The sequence below is a fragment of the Lates calcarifer genome, unplaced genomic scaffold (assembly GCF_001640805.2).
Source record: "Lates calcarifer isolate ASB-BC8 unplaced genomic scaffold, TLL_Latcal_v3 _unitig_453_quiver_1801, whole genome shotgun sequence".
Classification (NCBI taxonomy): Eukaryota; Metazoa; Chordata; class Actinopteri; family Centropomidae; genus Lates; species Lates calcarifer.
This window is the reverse complement of record NW_026116958.1, coordinates 8,412-30,281: the sequence shown is the minus strand read 5'-3', so window position 1 is coordinate 30,281 and position 21,870 is coordinate 8,412. Positions and strand designations below refer to the sequence as shown.

The window sequence follows — 21,870 nt, the reverse complement described above, 5'->3', positions numbered from 1 at the left end:
CTTTTATTTATTACGTTCTATTGTAGTTCTATTCAAATGGTAATAAACATCATTATTATCAGACTTATTAGAAATATCTGGTTACAAGATAAAGCCTGCTTAGCGCCCTCTTGATGAAATTAATGTCATTTGAGCTATACTCATTCAAAGTAAGCTGTGACAGTTTAACTTATCTCAGAGAAACAGTTACTAGAAAATCTAGAAAATATGAAGACATGTCCAAAGTTTTCTGTAGAATGAAACTACACCTAGAGTAAAGAGGATCTTTCTAACATGATGCAAGTAGAGAGGGGATTTGGCATTCCTAACGTTATTTTCTACTACTGGGCACCAAACGTACATGAGATAGCTTACTGGATTTCAATGCCAGAGGATCAGAGCAGTCTGGAGTGGGGAAACATGGAAAGGAGCCTTAATGACCCTGCAAACTTAGAATCCTTAGTGTGCACTCTGCCTGATACCTACCTAATACCAGATGCAGGAAATCCTGTTATTAAAAATCTGGGCACAGTGTAGGACCCACCCTGGGCTAAGACAAGCATTCCCCTGCATACCACTCATCAATAACCCACTGTTTACTGTACACCCTGTCCAACACTGGAGTAATTTAAAATATTTCATCTGGACTTTTCCAGGAGTAGACTCTATCTCTCCAAATATGAGACGATAGCATGGGATACAGTCTTTGAACATTCTCCTACATGTCGTCACCCTCTTAAAATAATTGCCTAAGTCATTTTTTTACAAAAAAAAATTGCCAAAAAATTGCCTACATCCTCAGTTAAACAGATCGTGCCATTCTACCCCTTTAGTATAATTGCCTGTCAAGAGTGTGACTTTTTTAGTTTAATTTGCCTAAGTTATTTAATTCTCTCATGTTCCATGTTTGACTGATCCTCTGGTTTGTATGTCAATAGGCATCTGTTGTTATAATTGTTTTGATTAAAATTGTTAGTAAATATCATATATTCAACAAGTGGTTCAGTTTTTTTTGTTTCCTGAAAAATCTGAAAAAATGACTTCGGCAATTATTTTAAGAGGTGACAATGTGTAAAATCGAACCCAGGCCCACAATCGTGTACCAATCTAAAAGTAAAAAAGAATATCTAACAGACATACATCAAAGTTTGTTTCATCAAAATCAGTCCATCACCAGAGCGTTCAAAGCTCCAATTTCATGGCAAGTAGGTCAGTATTTGTCAAGATACTGGACCAAATCTGCATACAGCCAACACTGCCACTACAAGCAAAGCTAAAATACAAACAACCATCAGCACAATTCAGATCCACACACTTTGCACCTTGTTAATGAGCTGGACCACATTGTCGGCTTGTCCCTTGTGTGAAGCTATGAGTAGGCGCTCGGAGAGTGCGAGGACCTCAGCCGCATCCTGCTGGCTCATGAAGCAGGGCGAGTGATGCACAGTGCTGCAGATGGTGGAGAAGGTCTCTGATACCCTCTAACTCATGGTGAGCTCCGCTGCAGATAGATGGTGTCAAAACAGGAGCTGGAAAGGCTGCCAGTGCTGCTGATTTCTTCTTGTTCCTACAAACTCCACAGACTGCCAGGGTTCCTCCCCTTCATCCTCTCACCTGCAGGGAAAGAGGGCAGGAAACACATGGAGTGAAAACAAAGCAGCATGTGCCCTGCTCATTAGTATTCTGGCAAACAGGAAAAACGAGGGAACGGGCAGTGTGGGCTGACATCACTGCTGTCCAGGTTGCTAAACCCATATATAATCCTGAATGGGATCATGTGAGCTGGACCGGGTCAAACTCAAGTCACTGAGTGGGTGCTGTGCAGCCAAGCAAAGCCCTTCGGTCCTAAACTACTACAAACAGCACAGACACGCCCCTGTGGTTTGATGAGTCCTTCTGTGACACACGTCTGTGGTTTTGGTCTAACCACAGGGAAGACAGTGATTAAAAGGAAAATGGACAGCCACACCTCAAGTGTCTCATCTTATTTCTCGTTATCGTTCATATTCATCAACTGACAAACATCCAGCTGTCATGCAGTATCTCCGTCTCTACAAGCTCAGTTGAATGCATTCCTGCCTCATCACGCCTTTCATCAATCTCCCAAAGATCTCCTGTTATCCACCAGTTTGCTTCAGTGTACTGCAGATGACTGCTGACATTATCTGTAACCCTCAGAAAATAGCCTTGGGCCCAGCCAAAGCTGTGTAAAAACATCAGACTGTCAGTGACAACAGCAATAAAACTTCTCCGCTCTTGGTAGAAGAGTTGATGCAGATAAGTTTCGAGGAGACTATTCCATCTCAATTTCAATCAGCAAATCTCTCTACATGAGAGTTTTATTGCTGAGAGTGCAACAGCACAGTCGACTGAGTGTCATCCCTAACAGTACTACTGCAATACTGAGGTATGTGTACTCATTTTAAGTATTTCCAATATGGGCTACATACTCTGACTTCAGCTTTAGTAATTAGTCTACTCACAGATGTTAATATTACAGATAATAGGTGTAACTACCCAACAATATATACACACATGAATACTTGACTAATATTAAAGCAATACATGCATGGGGCATTTTTCTGAATGAAGAACAACTAATAACATTAACTTAGTTCAAGTAATAATTGTGATGCAGTTCAGAAATTAATGATACAAAAAGTCGATTCATCTGTAGACTGACTCTAGGGTGGACCTGGAGTACGTTCACTTCAGTGGCTCTACACTCCCTCGAAAAGCCTCTTTCTAAACAATGACATTTTTAATAGCGTACATTACCAGAAGCCTTAAACGTGAAGTCATGTGGTATGCACCATATGTCTAGAATGGGGAGGTAAATTTTACAAAGTAAGCCTATAAAAGCAGTAGGAGTGGTGAAAAGGATTAGCACTGTGTGACAGTTCATTTCCACAGGAGCATTACAAATTCATATGTACAAACTGGTAACCTGAGACAGACACAGGATGTGAGAGATACTGCAAACATTTTCAACTCAACACTGATTGTGCAGCTCCACCCTGCAGAGGAAGAGGTATGTCCCATCTGATCCCTGCAGTCTAATCTGTGATGACAGTCCCTCTAATGATTGTGTTTTTCATTAGTGGAAACACAGCAGAGAATGAGACAACATGGTACAGATGATTCACAGAGCCACAGGCACGCATGGCTAAATCCAGAGAGAGAAGTGGATTATTTCCAAGATGTTAGTCCTTCATCTCAACTCGACCATAAAACATAGCTGTGTAACACTGTTTCCCTGCCAAATCATTTTCACTGGACAGTTTCAATTTTAGGCGGCACAGTGGTGCAGTGGTTAGCACTGTTGCCTCACAGCAAGAAGGTTCCGGGTTTGAGCCCTGGTTCTCCCGAAGCTTTTCTGTCTGGAGTTTACATGTTCTCCCTGTGCCTCTGTGGGTTCTCTGAGTGCTCCAGCTTCCTCCCACAGTCCAAACACATGCAGGTTAACTGCTGACTCTAAATTGCCCCTAGGTGTGAATGTGAGTGTGAATGGTTGTTGTCTATATGTGTCAGCCCTGTGATGGACTGCTGATCTGTCCAGCGTGTACCCCGCCACTCACCCGATGACAGCTGGGATAGACTCCAGCAGCCCCCACGTGATCCTTACAGATAAGCGGTATAGATAATACCTTATACACCTGAAATTAAATGTTTGCTGCTCTAGAAATCCTTTAAAAATGGACAATATCTTGATTTCTTTTGAAAGGTAAATCTCAGGAAATAGCAGGAAAGGCTTTTGTTTTTTTTCTCTTCTATTTCTCTTTTTCCGCTTCTATCTGTTCTGAAATACAACAGAGCTTCAGCTGTAAGAGTGACCATTAAAACTGGTGACTGGTTTTAATATTGTGGCTGATTGATGTATGCTCTACAGTGTCTGCAACAATCAATGTATACGTACTTACACAAACTGCACTCTTGTCTGCAATGAGAGTTGTGTTTGCTTTCCAGCACTGCAGTGGGCGCTGTGGACCAGTGAACAGCAGGAACACAGGAAGGATGCTGTCCAAGAAGAAAGCTGGAAAAGACAAGTGTGATGGTTCTTTGTTAAAACTTTTACAATTTCTGTATGTTAGTGGTGTATAGCACAAGGTTTGGGTTCCACTTTAATGTTCTACTGGTCTTTACAAATATATCATTTTTATATTATCATTTTACTATTAACACTGTGTTTTGGGAGGAGGGAAAGAAGTGGTGGTGTCAGACCTCCCACAGACCAAGAAGCCAATCATTAAAAAGGAGCTGTGTGCAGTCTGTGCGGCCACAGACTGGTCACACTTATGTGATTGTGGAGGTTTGCCTGAGAATGCATATAGCCCACTTAAGGTTTCGTCTGAGTGGACACCCAAGTGGCGATGTGTTCCATAAACTCCGTCATTAATGATATGGTTTCCAACAACATTTTCTGGTGATATCGCCCTACTTCACCTGAAATAAGGAGCACCTCTGCTATCATCAGAGGAAATTATTAAAGTTCCATCAAATATAATATTATTGAGCAGCAGGGAAAATGAGCAGAGCTGCAACATTAAATAGCAAATGCCATGTATTTAATAAGTGCTTAAAACATCTCTTAATAACACTGAATCCCACACATTAGAGGTGTAAAAAAATAATACATCAGTAAAAATTGCATAAATACTCACAAAAACATAAATTCCTGCCCATAAAAGGGAATTGAACTTTATACAAAACTTTGGTGAAAAGTATTTCCTCTGAAGAAGCCTGGCTCACCATAACCCAAAATGTTATTGGCTACAATATGTGTCAGTCACCCCTACAATAGCCAATAACTGACAAGTTGTGAACAGGAAGGTTAACTTGTTATATTAAAATACAGTAAACAACTTATCATTACAGTACTAAAATTCATCAGGAATCACAGGAGGTCTGAAGTCTTGGCTCGAAAGAAGTCAGAAAAAGGCTGCCTCTCGTTAACAGTTTTAATCACTTTCCACTGATTAGAATTGTGCCACAAACATGAAAAACTGAGAGAAAGGTATCTCAAATGTGTGCAAAAAAAACTGCACCACACACGAACCTAAAATGACAAGAGATGAAAAAGTGCTCCCTGCTTTCCCTAGCAACTCTAGACAGAACAAAGTGTTTAAACAGTGAACAAAATAGCACAGTGCCGTCGTAGAAACGTCCCCAAAAATTCAAAATCAGACCACACAAAGTGTGAAATGCCAAAGAATGCATGAAAAAGCTTTTGCAAAAAAAAAAACATTTGAATGACTGCTTCCTGCCAGCTGAAAATGAACAAGATTAAGCAAAGGGGGGAACTCTCTCCCCGAATGCATTCCAGTTGATTCTCCAAAAGATCTTGTTCAGTCAGAGACCCACACACACAAAGCAGGCTTTGCAGTCCCAGCGAGGCTTCTCACACGCCGCTAGGCAACAAGGCTTTTGTGCAAACTTTAAGGAACTCAGGACTCAGTTCAAAAACAAGAAATGCCAAGCCCTCGCTTTTCACATGGCTCAGGGAGGAGGCTCTGGAGAATACTTATTAACCTGCTCGCTCCTGAAAAACAACCACCATGTCATGCAGCCACACTGCTTCGTATCTGGGGGAAAGCTGGAAAGCATTCTCAGCAACTAAACACAGTGAACAAAATTACAAAGAACAGGAAAATATATCAGCAGAGGAGCTGTTTGTATGTTACATTTGTTTTTTCACTCTGATGTGATTGAGTCAGAATTGACTGGGAGGGAGTCAATGGGCTGTAAATAGTAGTTTTCTATGTAGGCATAATCAGGGTATTTAGATGAGTCTCATTAAATCAGTCCCATCAACGATTAACCACAGATTTTGGAATTTCACTTAATAGTTAGAATTATGAAAATAAATGGAAAATCTTGTAAAATCATTAGTGTTAAAATGCTGTTATAATCACAACCAGATGAATAAGAATATAATGAAGATAACTGGACTACTTAGTTGGCAGACCACAGCTTTGGACATTACAGCAAGAACAACAATCAAAGCCATTATCAAAATATAAATCATAATATAAATATAATATCACACAGCCAGTATTATTTCAATTTGAGCACAAAGACATAAATGGTAAAAATCTTGTTAGATTGCTGAGACTGTATCTAGGGGTGTGTGTGTGTGTGTGTGTGTGTGTGTGTCTTTCTACGATTCTATGATTTTTCTTGAAACTATTGTTGTGAAGACATTCTGGTTGCTGGCTGACATTTGGTTTCAGGGTTAAGGTTAGAATTAGGTTGAGAGTGAGAATGAAAGAATAAATTATTAATCCCAAAAGGAAATTGCAGATTACAGCAACAGACTGCCACTAGAACAACACCATGGTTAAGGTTAGAGTGAGGGGCACTATTTGTCACTGATGCAGGTACACTTTGGTTAATTAAAGGAGCATACTCCCTTAATCATCTTATTAAGTCTCCCACTCTGAGTTCATAATCCCTTGTTTGCTCACTCTAACACACACACTCTCCTTCCTTCCTGCAGATAGGTGGCCCCTGATTCTCCCTCCCTCTCTGTCTCCCAAACACACCTGTACACAGTCCAGAGCTTCCCCTGTGCAGATTCATAGCAGCTGCTGAATTATGAGCAGCATTAGCAAAATGTCACATGGTTCATCAAAATTCATGACAGAATGTAACCACAGCAAGTTGTGCTTCACGAAACAATCAGGATCCTACCACACATCCACAAATGTTGGGAGTGACGTCACCGTTTGGCCACTGGACAGTTTACTCAGGAGGAGCAGCTAATGGTGACGGACCAAACCTACCTACCTCTCCTATCACAAAGTCTTTAACTTAGTTCACTTCATGGCAAATGCAGTAGAAATATAACAGAACTGAGTTGAACACAGTGAAAGTTTCTGAATGTCCAAAGTACATTAGTGCTTCTAATTAAACAGACACTGTACCAACTTACTGACATCTGTAGGAAATACTACAGAATTTCGTGCAAACACCGCACCTCACAATATTAATAATGTAAATCATAGTATTATTATGTATTGATAAATAGAATAATTTGAAAAAAGTATGACAGTTGTCTGTTAACATTATGTAATATGAGGACTGACACAGCAACACAGACTCTGGTGAGATGAAATTTCACAGCAAGTATTCCAGTTAAATTACCATGACAGCCCTGAATTACACCTCTCAAAACATTGTTAAGCTGATGAATAATGAGTCAGTGACACACATTAAGGTTTTTTTCTACAATGAAGTGCTGAAGTGAGTGTCTCCTGGTAGCTGTCAGCACTCTTATATGGGCACACCCTGGACAGCTGTTGATATCTAAGTATGCCCGGAATGTAACTGCTAGCACCCGCCTGTCAACATATTTAACAGAAGCCTATTCAAAAGCCCAATCAGCAGTTTTTTTCAGTAGAGTTTTAGATCTGACAAATAAGGAAATGATGTGACCCACTGAGCGACCCCGAAAACATGTTTACATGTCAGGAAAGGAAAGCAGAAATTTAGTTCATGATTAAAAAAAAAAAAGCCAGAGCTTTTCTATTACATCATGATTTTCACTAAACAGGAAAAATTAAGGCAAATACAACAGTTTGTAGTTATTGATCTAAATGTAAAAATTTCCCTCAAGTGGGTCATTAAATGCTTCCAGATACCCAGCAAAACAAATTTTGCAGGTCACAGCACTGCAGATTCAGCTTCATAAAAATCTATCATTCACTACATCTTCCTCCCCATCTGGGCATGGAAACATTAAAAACTAAATCTGTATTACCTTTGTGCACTGAAGCAGGGCATGAAAGCACTATAATTAACTTCAGTGCTCTGAGCTACAACACTGCCTGCTGTACATTCCCTGTTATGTGGGTCATCTCTTTCCTCTGTATGAGCTCTCACAGCCCCATAAAGAACACCTGCATGACTACACAGTCCCATGGTTCACTCATCCAGCCACAACTCTACGGCACATCACATATCTTATGCATGAAGTCTACAAGGAAGTGTTTTATAAATTGAACAGGTTAACACTGTTGACAAAACGGTTATGGTTTTATAGCCTGGATTTCCAGGTCCAATTTGTTGTCTGTTTTTTAACAAAACAGTTTTTTCTTTTCCTAAAAAGGAACTTTGCCTGGATGATATATCTAAAATTGACAAAATTATGAATTAAATCTGGATTTATCTGACAAGAATCAAATGCCAGCTTTTGGCATAACAGTCTGATACTGTGTTCTACAGATAAACATCAGTCAGCAAAAAACTAAATACATATAATACAAAGATATGAGGGTTCAATACTCAGGTAAAACCATATCTGTTCAATTGGAAATATTTCAACTTGAGTGAAAAATGTGTGCTTTTAGTGAGCTTTATAAGTCCATGAATATACAGAAACCCAAGTGAAGATAAAATAGCCTGGTGGAAAATACCAGAAACAACTGAAGTTCCTGCCAAGTTTGCATGTGTGTTGTTAACAAGCTAAAGCAAACACCTGCAGCGTCCCGTTCATTTGCTTGTTGGAGCACAAAACATAAAACACGCGAGGAGAAAAATATGGAGGCACCTGTGCAACAAACTGAACGCCACATGCCTAGACCCAAACTAACCCCCCTTTTCTCAAAATTTACATCTAACATTCAGTACTAACTTAACAACTATTATTATTCTGCTAACTACTGTATTCAACATCCTGAAGATCTTATTATGCACTACAGCAGAATCTCAGACACTGCTGACATAATCCTAGTCCACAGTAATAACATACAGTTACAGAGCATGGTGTTCAGCAGTGTTTTACCAGAGAGGTAGATCCAAAGCTAAACCACAGACCACCTGTGATAAAACTCTAAAAAAATGAACTGCTTTGGTCCTACTTCACACAGCATATGTCAGACTCTAAAAGAATGCAGCTATTGTTTAGCTTCTTATCAATTAACTAAACTGATGAGGAGATGAAATCTTTCTAGAGCTGTATTTTTGGTCCAGTCCTGACTAGGACGATATGGCCACAGGTTTTTATTAAAATTTTCATATTGCCCAATAACACTAATTATTTACTTATACTTATTATATACACTGATCAGCCATAACATTAAAACCAAGTGAATAGTATTGATCATCTCGTTACAATCCGATGTTCTGCTGGGAAGCCTCAGGTCCTTCATCTGGATGAATTAACCACCCTCCCACCACACCACAAAAACTGCACAGAAATGTCTTGAGGAACACAACAAAGAGCCCAAGGTGTTGGCTGGGCTTCCAAACTCCCCAGATCCCAATCTGATCCAGTATCTGTGGGTCCTGCCCCCAAAACAGCTCTGACCCATCAGGGCATAGACGCAAGACATCTGAAGGTGTCCTGCAGTGTCTGGCACCTGAACATTAGTGGTGGATCCTTTGGGTCCAGTGGATTGTGGGGTGGGGCCTCCATGGATCTGGTTTGTTCCGGTGCATCCCACAGATCCTGGATCAGGTTAGGATCTGGGGAGTCCTCGGTTCACTTTCAGCATGATTCCTAAGAATGATTCTGATATGTTTGATAAATAAGGGTCCCAGTCAACAGACTTGGCCCATACAGTGGTATCAACTGCAGCTTCCCTCAACTGCTCTTAGCAGTCCAGCTGTTTTCCCAGCAGGAGGGCTGTTGACTGAAATGACTATATGATTTGTGTGTGAAACAAATGGTCAGAATGGAAGGTCCCTCTCAACCCTTTCCTCCATACCCAGATTTCATTCAATTCTCAGCCATCTGTCTGTCGTGCAGCAGTCCGGGAGAGAGTGCCAAAACCAGGTTAAAACAATCCTTTGACCCACTCACTAATCCCAAGATTTGTTTCAGTGATAGCTAGCTCACTGCAGCAGTGACACTGAGAGATCTGTGCTGACTGAAGCATTTATGGTGTCTAAATGGACCATAAATACCCAGAGAATGCAGGACAAATATTTACGACAATATTAACAGATTAATCACTGTCAAGCACTTGTTCATTTTGAACAGAGACATAGGAGGGTAATGTGCTGTTGGCTAATCCTGAGGTCAGCTCTGACCTTCTGTCATCCATGTGATGGCTGAGCCAGATGTGATAGCCATCTAGATAAATACTACAGAGGTCAACTTTAACAAGACTAAAAATAATACCATGTAATTCTTTTTAGTACTGCTCTACTATAAGTCACAGGACATTTTTATGACCTTATAAAACCCAGTCTAATGGTCTAATTTTAGCATTTTCACAAACAGCAAAAGACCAAGAAAAACTAGTAATACCTCAAGTTAATACGTAGGTAAACACACAAAAAACATTTTACCTGGGTATCTGATGAACAGGTCTGAAACTTATATTACTTAAATGTTCTCTTATTATTCTTCATTGTACACTATCCAATAACATGGACATGTTGTAAAACTGGCCTTGTATAAGACTCATGGTCAGGATGATGATGTTTGGCCTTGTGGAGGACAGTTTTCCTGGCACAAACTGACAACATCTAATCAAAGCTGTGCTAGAGGACACAGAGGTCAGTCAGAGGTCACTCCATTTTTGGGTTTCTTGTGGTGAGCAATCCAGTGAAGTTGCTAGCGGTGTAACAAGTCTCCAAATCCACACTTCGCATCAACATGTTTTTTTTTTTATGTTCTGACCCTGGTGACTTGAAAGCGCCCAGGGGGTCTGCCAGCTCAGGGTTATTATTCATCTAGAGCTTATTACACTACAAAACATACAGCTTGGACTAATTTTAAATGAAATAATAAGAGTTCAACAGGCTGCATCTGCAGTGGTGACAGTGAGGTAGGGAGGGGGTGTATCATGGCTCTGTCTTCCTGTATCGTGATACAAGATTGTGGACCGCTGTAATTGTGGTTTCAGTCTGGACATCAGTATTGCTCCCCCCAAGGACAGCAAGTCTTTGCTGTCCTTTCTTCTGGTTTCTCTACCTCTGCAGAAAACTCTTGCAGGTTTTATTTAAGACAAATGCTAGGGCTAACTGAAACTACAGTTCTATCCAAGCAGCCACACTGTAAAATTCTACCGTAACTCAACTCAATGCTATGCTGATATAGGACTATTTTCTCACCATTACTTAAACAGTACATCACTTTTGCTCATTTGAAGTGATTGCTCTGCGTGGCACATACCACATGTGCCACCAGCATCATTAACTACTCATACATAACTCATGTATCCCGCAGCTTGTTGCATCAAGGTCCTGCTGTGAAAGAGATTGAATTTAGGTTCAACGAAGCTTCTCTGCCTCCGCTGCTGATTATCACCTATTAAAGATTCAACATCATACCTCCTGCCCCTACATAACAAGCAGCATGCCAGCATGGCCACACGGAGCTCCTGTAAGATCACTGTGTCACCATGACGCTATCGTGTAATGACACGCTTTACCTCACTGCAGCAAGGTGAGAAGTTAAACCAGGATAAACAACGTATTCAGTTGATTTACTTCCTCCTGAAAAAGCAACTAGCAGACCTGTTAGGTGTGAATAAAAAGCCAAGAAAATATGGTCTAGGTCGGAGATAACTGGCTACATAATGCTTCAGCAACATCATCTTGCTACTACAGCAACAATATACTGTACCTTGAGTATTTCAGTACTGTCTCAAAGACATTTCTGAGAGTGCAGACCTTACAAGATTGGTTTAGGCAGAATCTAAACTTTCCAAAGGGGCCTTACAGTGACTTCAACACTCATGGGCTAACTAATGCATTACCACCACACTACTGTCACACCACACAAGGTCATTAAGTGCACAGTCTCACATGGTCCCTCCATCTCTCTCAAAGAATAATTCCAGTTTACTACAATGTGGCTTCTCTTTTTGTAATTTAAGCAGTCATTGCTATCAATAACTGTGAACTGTGCTGAAAAGAAGACCGATGGCACAAGAAGCACAAGCAGTCAGACAGGTCAGGTTAGACAAACTAATTCTGAAGGGAGAGCAAAGGTGAACTGTAAATTGATTACCCTAACTGTTGTGAACATCCATCACAGTTTACATACTGTTCCTGCTTCAGCTTTGACTCATGTGCAGTGAGGATTACTGACGTTTCAATTGTGCTTACTCTCAATTTTACCTCTGTATGAAGTGGTATGGTTCAGCAGTCCCTCACTTTTTGGTTTGTGAACCCATAAAATAAGCTATGTTTACTTGTTACTGCTGATCATGTGTTGCATGCAGTCAAACAAACAGATTCTTCATTCATGTGTTGTTTTATCTGAATAGTCTTTCAAGGTCTGAAGAAAAATGATCCAAACAACAGTGATGTTGTGTTCCCAGACCTCAAAACAATTGATTTGTTAAGCACAGTGTTATCATACTGTGAAGTTAGGAATGATCACTCAAATTATTCTTTAACGTGAATCTACAGTGACTGAAGTCAGAAAAATAACAACAGACAAGACAGACATTACTAACTGGAGTCTTTCTGTTACCCACACACAGAAATGAGGCCTATTGTACATGCACACACACTGCTCACACTGGCACATCTAAGCTAGCTAAGTGTCAGAGACAACTCCCCTCCCTCTGAGCACAGATCGGTCAGAAACACATGTGGTAGGGGAGATATCTCTTCGATAAACACGAACCAAGAGCTCAGATCAGTTTTTCTTTTTTAGTCCATCTCTCCAATAGATGCGATTTGCTACAGGATAGCCAGAGCCAGCTGAACATCCTGATTGAGTCAGTCCCCTTAACTTAACTGCAGTGAGACTAGGATTGTAATTATTCATGTCACAGTTTCTCAGACTGTCATGACTCAAAGCAGCTCATATAACCCATTATCATCTACGCCACTTTTAACTTAACATAACCTTTTTGTGCTCATTGTTATAACTGGATTTCCACAAAGCAGACATGTTACACATCATGCAGCTGAAATGAACCACCCACAAGTAACCACTGCACACACACAACACCTGCAGATGTACATGTTTACTGATGCAAAGATTGGTAAGATTTAAAATTGCTATTAATCAGGAAAACTTTGTTTAAATGCAGCTCTAGTGTCCATACACCAATAGTTCCACCACTTCTTTAACCCTCTGCACTCAGAGAACGGTGTCTGAGAAAGAACAAGGGGCTCACAGTTGAGTAGAGCCTATAGAGTTCATTGTTTGAAGTAATAAAGGTTTAAATGGCAGTTAGAGCTTCTGAAAGGCAAACGACTTTTCTTATGCCACAGACACATTCACTCTCAAGATTAGCGCCTCACTAGGAAGCAGCGCTCTGACAAACAGTGCACTAATCCCAGGATTTGTCCTATTATACTGCTACCTGAGGCAGTTCTCGTGTGTAAATCTGATTACAAAGTGATATGATCTCCTTAAAATACATTAGAGAATCAATATCATAGATTTAATATACAATAGAGGCACTGTCAAAACTAATGTGATGGCTTTAACATTGATTTTCACTCACAAAGCCAAATGAGATTTAGCAGATCTCAGCATCTGTACTTGCACTTGGCACCAAACGTTCACAATGGACACCATCTCACCATCTGACACGCTAATCTAATAATCACCTCTCATACAGTGTCTAGTTTCTGGATCCTGTAAATTGTGGCCCCAGCCACCCAGCCCCACCCAGTGGCCCCTTAAAACTCATTATGTGCCCATTGTACACCTGGTGACCTTTGACCTCGTCAGCACCATGCTGTGCTAATCAGCTACCCCCGGGACACGAGCAGATGGACACACGGACGAGGCTGTTGTTCATGCTCTTAGTGTATGGCTGCATTCATCCACTTCACACGGGGAACACAATGCAAGGCTGCGTTACATGTCGCTGTGTTCAGGAAGCATTTCTGACATCATCCAGAGTTTTCAAAGGTTTTCATGAAAATAAAGATTTGTAAGGGTTTTAGCAAACAGCAAAATGGACTGAGTGTTACTTCATTTCAATTCAGTAGCTTTTGGTTACCAGGTTCTAGTGCTGTTTTAAGATAATTTGTTCAGTTCAGTACAAAACTAAGCATAAGTAAGCACTGTTTATGAAATGAGTAGTTCAGTACCCACCTGTCTGCATCACTGTCTTTCAGTTTGACTTTAGTAACTGTGTTTCATGTGTGAAAAATGTTACCTGTGCATATTATGAAAATAACACCATAAACACTGATATTTTACAATAACTTAAATTGTAAAACTGAATAAATGGTTATTACTTTGTTGGCCAGTTATGTGCTCTAACTCTTGGAGGAAGTAAATAATTCATCAAAATAAACTAGTAAATGGTAAATGGACTGCACTTACATAGAACTTTTCTATTCATATCGACCAGTCAAAGTGCTTTACACTACAGGTCGCACACACCCATTCACACACTGATGATCTATCAGGGGTTTGAGGTTCAGTATCTTGCCCAAAGATGCTGCAGCATGCGGACTAGAGGAGCCGGGGATCGAAACACTGACCTTTTGATTAGTGGGCAACCGACTTTACCTCAGGCCACAGCCTACACTGGGTTACTGACTACAGTTTATACAGCTAAGAAGTTCATGTCATACTCTTTTTACAGTGGTAGCTACGGGTGGAACGAGATCTGTTCAACACATACACATACACACATCTTTTTCTCTCACAATGTCTGACCTTGATATTTTCTGTGACGTAAATTTTAGATGTTGACTTTTGAACACTCTTTTGTACATTTTCTATGTTTTGTGTAGTTTCCTATCAGCTCTGAATTTATGACTGATTGAAAGTAGTTTTACTTTCACATTCTTGTATTTATTCTGTGACTGTGATGTAAGGTTATGTGGAGGCGGGGGCGTTGAGGGTATAGATATCATCATTATAACACATTACTGACCTGCCTTTCTTCATAAGCTCATATTCTGAACTATAAAAGACCCTCACTGTGAACCCTTGTAGACTTACATATTTAGGTTAAGCCTCAGGCCAAGTTCCATGCAGCAGAGGGATTTTACTTAAGCCTCCTTTATTTCACATTGTACTTGGTATTGTTTTCAGGGGCCAGAGCCTAATTGGCATCAGATACAACACAAGCCATTTTACGACAATATTAACAGATTAATCACTGTCAAGCACTTGTTCATTTTGAACAGAGACATAGGAGGGTAATGTGCTGTTGGCTAATCCTGAGGTCAGCTCTGACCTTCTGTCATCCATGTGATGGCTGAGCCAGATGTGATAGCCATCTAGATAAATACTACAGAGGTCAACTTTAACAAGACTAAAAATAATACCATGTAATTCTTTTTAGTACTGCTCTACTATAAGTCACAGGACATTTTTATGACCTTATAAAACCCAGTCTAATGGTCTAATTTTAGCATTTTCACAAACAGCAAAAGACCAAGAAAAACTAGTAATACCTCAAGTTAATACGTAGGTAAACACACAAAAAACATTTTACCTGGGTATCTGATGAACAGGTCTGAAACTTATATTACTTAAATGTTCTCTTATTATTCTTCATTGTACACTATCCAATAACATGGACATGTTGTAAAACTGGCCTTGTATAAGACTCATGGTCAGGATGATGATGTTTGGCCTTGTGGAGGACAGTTTTCCTGGCACAAACTGACAACATCTAATCAAAGCTGTGCTAGAGGACACAGAGGTCAGTCAGAGGTCACTCCATTTTTGGGTTTCTTGTGGTGAGCAATCCAGTGAAGTTGCTAGCGGTGTAACAAGTCTCCAAATCCACACTTCGCATCAACATGTTTTTTTTTTTATGTTCTGACCCTGGTGACTTGAAAGCGCCCAGGGGGTCTGCCAGCTCAGGGTTATTATTCATCTAGAGCTTATTACACTACAAAACATACAGCTTGGACTAATTTTAAATGAAATAATAAGAGTTCAACAGGCTGCATCTGCAGTGGTGACAGTGAGGTAGGGAGGGGGTGTATCATGGCTCTGTCTTCCTGTATCGTGATACAAGATTGTGGACCGCTGTAATTGTGGTTTCAGTCTGGACATCAGTATTGCTCCCCCCAAGGACAGCAAGTCTTTGCTGTCCTTTCTTCTGGTTTCTCTACCTCTGCAGAAAACTCTTGCAGGTTTTATTTAAGACAAATGCTAGGGCTAACTGAAACTACAGTTCTATCCAAGCAGCCACACTGTAAAATTCTACCGTAACTCAACTCAATGCTATGCTGATATAGGACTATTTTCTCACCATTACTTAAACAGTACATCACTTTTGCTCATTTGAAGTGATTGCTCTGCGTGGCACATACCACATGTGCCACCAGCATCATTAACTACTCATACATAACTCATGTATCCCGCAGCTTGTTGCATCAAGGTCCTGCTGTGAAAGAGATTGAATTTAGGTTCAACGAAGCTTCTCTGCCTCCGCTGCTGATTATCACCTATTAAAGATTCAACATCATACCTCCTGCCCCTACATAACAAGCAGCATGCCAGCATGGCCACACGGAGCTCCTGTAAGATCACTGTGTCACCATGACGCTATCGTGTAATGACACGCTTTACCTCACTGCAGCAAGGTGAGAAGTTAAACCAGGATAAACAACGTATTCAGTTGATTTACTTCCTCCTGAAAAAGCAACTAGCAGACCTGTTAGGTGTGAATAAAAAGCCAAGAAAATATGGTCTAGGTCGGAGATAACTGGCTACATAATGCTTCAGCAACATCATCTTGCTACTACAGCAACAATATACTGTACCTTGAGTATTTCAGTACTGTCTCAAAGACATTTCTGAGAGTGCAGACCTTACAAGATTGGTTTAGGCAGAATCTAAACTTTCCAAAGGGGCCTTACAGTGACTTCAACACTCATGGGCTAACTAATGCATTACCACCACACTACTGTCACACCACACAAGGTCATTAAGTGCACAGTCTCACATGGTCCCTCCATCTCTCTCAAAGAATAATTCCAGTTTACTACAATGTGGCTTCTCTTTTTGTAATTTAAGCAGTCATTGCTATCAATAACTGTGAACTGTGCTGAAAAGAAGACCGATGGCACAAGAAGCACAAGCAGTCAGACAGGTCAGGTTAGACAAACTAATTCTGAAGGGAGAGCAAAGGTGAACTGTAAATTGATTACCCTAACTGTTGTGAACATCCATCACAGTTTACATACTGTTCCTGCTTCAGCTTTGACTCATGTGCAGTGAGGATTACTGACGTTTCAATTGTGCTTACTCTCAATTTTACCTCTGTATGAAGTGGTATGGTTCAGCAGTCCCTCACTTTTTGGTTTGTGAACCCATAAAATAAGCTATGTTTACTTGTTACTGCTGATCATGTGTTGCATGCAGTCAAACAAACAGATTCTTCATTCATGTGTTGTTTTATCTGAATAGTCTTTCAAGGTCTGAAGAAAAATGATCCAAACAACAGTGATGTTGTGTTCCCAGACCTCAAAACAATTGATTTGTTAAGCACAGTGTTATCATACTGTGAAGTTAGGAATGATCACTCAAATTATTCTTTAACGTGAATCTACAGTGACTGAAGTCAGAAAAATAACAACAGACAAGACAGACATTACTAACTGGAGTCTTTCTGTTACCCACACACAGAAATGAGGCCTATTGTACATGCACACACACTGCTCACACTGGCACATCTAAGCTAGCTAAGTGTCAGAGACAACTCCCCTCCCTCTGAGCACAGATCGGTCAGAAACACATGTGGTAGGGGAGATATCTCTTCGATAAACACGAACCAAGAGCTCAGATCAGTTTTTCTTTTTTAGTCCATCTCTCCAATAGATGCGATTTGCTACAGGATAGCCAGAGCCAGCTGAACATCCTGATTGAGTCAGTCCCCTTAACTTAACTGCAGTGAGACTAGGATTGTAATTATTCATGTCACAGTTTCTCAGACTGTCATGACTCAAAGCAGCTCATATAACCCATTATCATCTACGCCACTTTTAACTTAACATAACCTTTTTGTGCTCATTGTTATAACTGGATTTCCACAAAGCAGACATGTTACACATCATGCAGCTGAAATGAACCACCCACAAGTAACCACTGCACACACACAACACCTGCAGATGTACATGTTTACTGATGCAAAGATTGGTAAGATTTAAAATTGCTATTAATCAGGAAAACTTTGTTTAAATGCAGCTCTAGTGTCCATACACCAATAGTTCCACCACTTCTTTAACCCTCTGCACTCAGAGAACGGTGTCTGAGAAAGAACAAGGGGCTCACAGTTGAGTAGAGCCTATAGAGTTCATTGTTTGAAGTAATAAAGGTTTAAATGGCAGTTAGAGCTTCTGAAAGGCAAACGACTTTTCTTATGCCACAGACACATTCACTCTCAAGATTAGCGCCTCACTAGGAAGCAGCGCTCTGACAAACAGTGCACTAATCCCAGGATTTGTCCTATTATACTGCTACCTGAGGCAGTTCTCGTGTGTAAATCTGATTACAAAGTGATATGATCTCCTTAAAATACATTAGAGAATCAATATCATAGATTTAATATACAATAGAGGCACTGTCAAAACTAATGTGATGGCTTTAACATTGATTTTCACTCACAAAGCCAAATGAGATTTAGCAGATCTCAGCATCTGTACTTGCACTTGGCACCAAACGTTCACAATGGACACCATCTCACCATCTGACACGCTAATCTAATAATCACCTCTCATACAGTGTCTAGTTTCTGGATCCTGTAAATTGTGGCCCCAGCCACCCAGCCCCACCCAGTGGCCCCTTAAAACTCATTATGTGCCCATTGTACACCTGGTGACCTTTGACCTCGTCAGCACCATGCTGTGCTAATCAGCTACCCCCGGGACACGAGCAGATGGACACACGGACGAGGCTGTTGTTCATGCTCTTAGTGTATGGCTGCATTCATCCACTTCACACGGGGAACACAATGCAAGGCTGCGTTACATGTCGCTGTGTTCAGGAAGCATTTCTGACATCATCCAGAGTTTTCAAAGGTTTTCATGAAAATAAAGATTTGTAAGGGTTTTAGCAAACAGCAAAATGGACTGAGTGTTACTTCATTTCAATTCAGTAGCTTTTGGTTACCAGGTTCTAGTGCTGTTTTAAGATAATTTGTTCAGTTCAGTACAAAACTAAGCATAAGTAAGCACTGTTTATGAAATGAGTAGTTCAGTACCCACCTGTCTGCATCACTGTCTTTCAGTTTGACTTTAGTAACTGTGTTTCATGTGTGAAAAATGTTACCTGTGCATATTATGAAAATAACACCATAAACACTGATATTTTACAATAACTTAAATTGTAAAACTGAATAAATGGTTATTACTTTGTTGGCCAGTTATGTGCTCTAACTCTTGGAGGAAGTAAATAATTCATCAAAATAAACTAGTAAATGGTAAATGGACTGCACTTACATAGAACTTTTCTATTCATATCGACCAGTCAAAGTGCTTTACACTACAGGTCGCACACACCCATTCACACACTGATGATCTATCAGGGGTTTGAGGTTCAGTATCTTGCCCAAAGATGCTGCAGCATGCGGACTAGAGGAGCCGGGGATCGAAACACTGACCTTTTGATTAGTGGGCAACCGACTTTACCTCAGGCCACAGCCTACACTGGGTTACTGACTACAGTTTATACAGCTAAGAAGTTCATGTCATACTCTTTTTACAGTGGTAGCTACGGGTGGAACGAGATCTGTTCAACACATACACATACACACATCTTTTTCTCTCACAATGTCTGACCTTGATATTTTCTGTGACGTAAATTTTAGATGTTGACTTTTGAACACTCTTTTGTACATTTTCTATGTTTTGTGTAGTTTCCTATCAGCTCTGAATTTATGACTGATTGAAAGTAGTTTTACTTTCACATTCTTGTATTTATTCTGTGACTGTGATGTAAGGTTATGTGGAGGCGGGGGCGTTGAGGGTATAGATATCATCATTATAACACATTACTGACCTGCCTTTCTTCATAAGCTCATATTCTGAACTATAAAAGACCCTCACTGTGAACCCTTGTAGACTTACATATTTAGGTTAAGCCTCAGGCCAAGTTCCATGCAGCAGAGGGATTTTACTTAAGCCTCCTTTATTTCACATTGTACTTGGTATTGTTTTCAGGGGCCAGAGCCTAATTGGCATCAGATACAACACAAGCCATTTTACACCCACTGTCCTGATTCATTTTTCAACTGTTTAATTTCTTCATTTCTCTCACACACACAGTTCAATCTGAGTCCAGACTAAAACCACCCTTCAAATGGTATGTTATGTAACAGCAACAACTCAGAAATGCTGAATAAAATAATAAGACATCGTATTTAATGGTGCCTTTAATGGTACTCGAGGTCACCTTGCATCACAGTAGTAAAACCTACAATAAGGAACAATACTAATGAGGACAGTGAAGGACTGTGCAGAACAGAGTACGACGACTCTCTTTATGACGCATTTCAACTTCAGATTTAAAATAAACGAGCGAATAAACAGAAAGTCAGTGGACTAACACAGTGGATTAGACACACTAATATTCAGCTATTAGGCAGCTCAGAGCAGCCGACGGTTTCCAGTGTTACATAAAGTCAGTCTGAATTCAGTCTGCGTTACCGCAGGTTAACAAGTTGTGTTGAAGGTCTATATCCGTGACTTGTAGTCAGTGAGCTCAGGAGATTGAAACACAGTGACCGACCACAGCAGACTGCAGTGAAGTCTGTAAGCTGCTAACTCGCTAACATGATCTCAAGTCTACAAGGGGTTTTTCTCTCGCTGTCGAAGGGTCGCGGTTCAAGTGGGCAGAAACCGAACACAGACACAAAACCCACGTCCACGTCCACCACAGAGTTCACAGAAGAAAAAAAAACACCAGAGAGACTCACCCGGAGAAGAAAGCGCCTCACAGAGTGCAGCAGGCGGTGTTAGCTGCTCCGGCTGTCCCGCTCAGAATGTGTTGTTGTCGCTTCCCTCTCTGCTCCCTGTCTGTGTGCTGAAAGGAGGAGGGGGGACAGGACTTCTCCTCCAATCCCTGCTGTGGACCCTCAGCTGCTCAGCCCAGTCCAGTCCACGTCCTGTAGACTACAGGAGACCAGCGGAACCAGACTTTACTCCTCAGAGGAGAGTAGATGTGATTTTAAACTGCTGAGTGACCCCCAAGTGTTCTCTAAGAGAAGGATGAAAGTTGAAAGCTGAAATTTGATTAGAACTCAGACAGAATAGTTGGCTCCATAAAGGGATATTTCACTGATTTGATACTGTAAATCCATGATAATGGAAAATAAATGACTTTGAGAAATCCTGACTTTTGGTCATTATGTGTCAATGTGGACCCCACATCTCCCATAATGCAACTTCCAAAGACTGTCATTTCCAAAGAGACTTTATCAGTTGCAGATACAGCAAGGTACTGAAAGCAAATGATGTAATAAAGTCACTGAGGGATGAAGACAAGGACTGAATGCTATACTTATTCAGTTTTCTCTCTCACCACCTCCTCCAATTCATAATCTGAAAGATATTAGAGACATTTGCTCAGATGACCCGTGATGAGCTGAGGATATCATCAGGGTTCTTTTCTCAGACCTGCTCCTCCAAACCTGAGGAGGACATCATACATCAGGCTGAGAGGCCATTTCAAAGGCACTGTGTAGTGGCTTTAAAATGACTTCCACACAATGTTATATCCAAGATAGAGCCCCCCACTACCTGTTTAAGGAAACCCACCACAACCTGGAGCCAAAGCCAGAAAAGGAGCAGCAGCTCCCAAACTGAGCCTTGGGGGTTTCCAGGAGGTCCTTGTAAAGTGATGAAGGAAATCACAAGCAAATCTGGGTTTAAGACAGAGAATAAGGCTCTGAACATCTACAGAAGATAAACAGTCGACTCAGACAATAACACTTCTCAGTTCACTGATCACTGATCAGCCACAACATGAAACCACAGTTTTCAACTGGGAAATCCTTA

At 40.7% G+C, this 21,870-nt stretch overlaps 1 long non-coding RNA gene across 1 annotated transcript; it reads right to left on the bottom strand.

The window, feature by feature from the left end:
* Nucleotides 1-1,542: 1,542 nt before the first annotated feature.
* LOC108900450 (uncharacterized) lies at nt 1,543-21,202 on the bottom strand. Its single transcript, XR_001963718.2, has 3 exons — nt 20,790-21,202; nt 3,900-4,012; nt 1,543-1,593 (listed from the first exon to the last, which is right to left on the bottom strand). It is a non-coding gene; the product is annotated as an uncharacterized LOC108900450 (long non-coding RNA).
* Nucleotides 21,203-21,870: the final 668 nt, after the last annotated feature.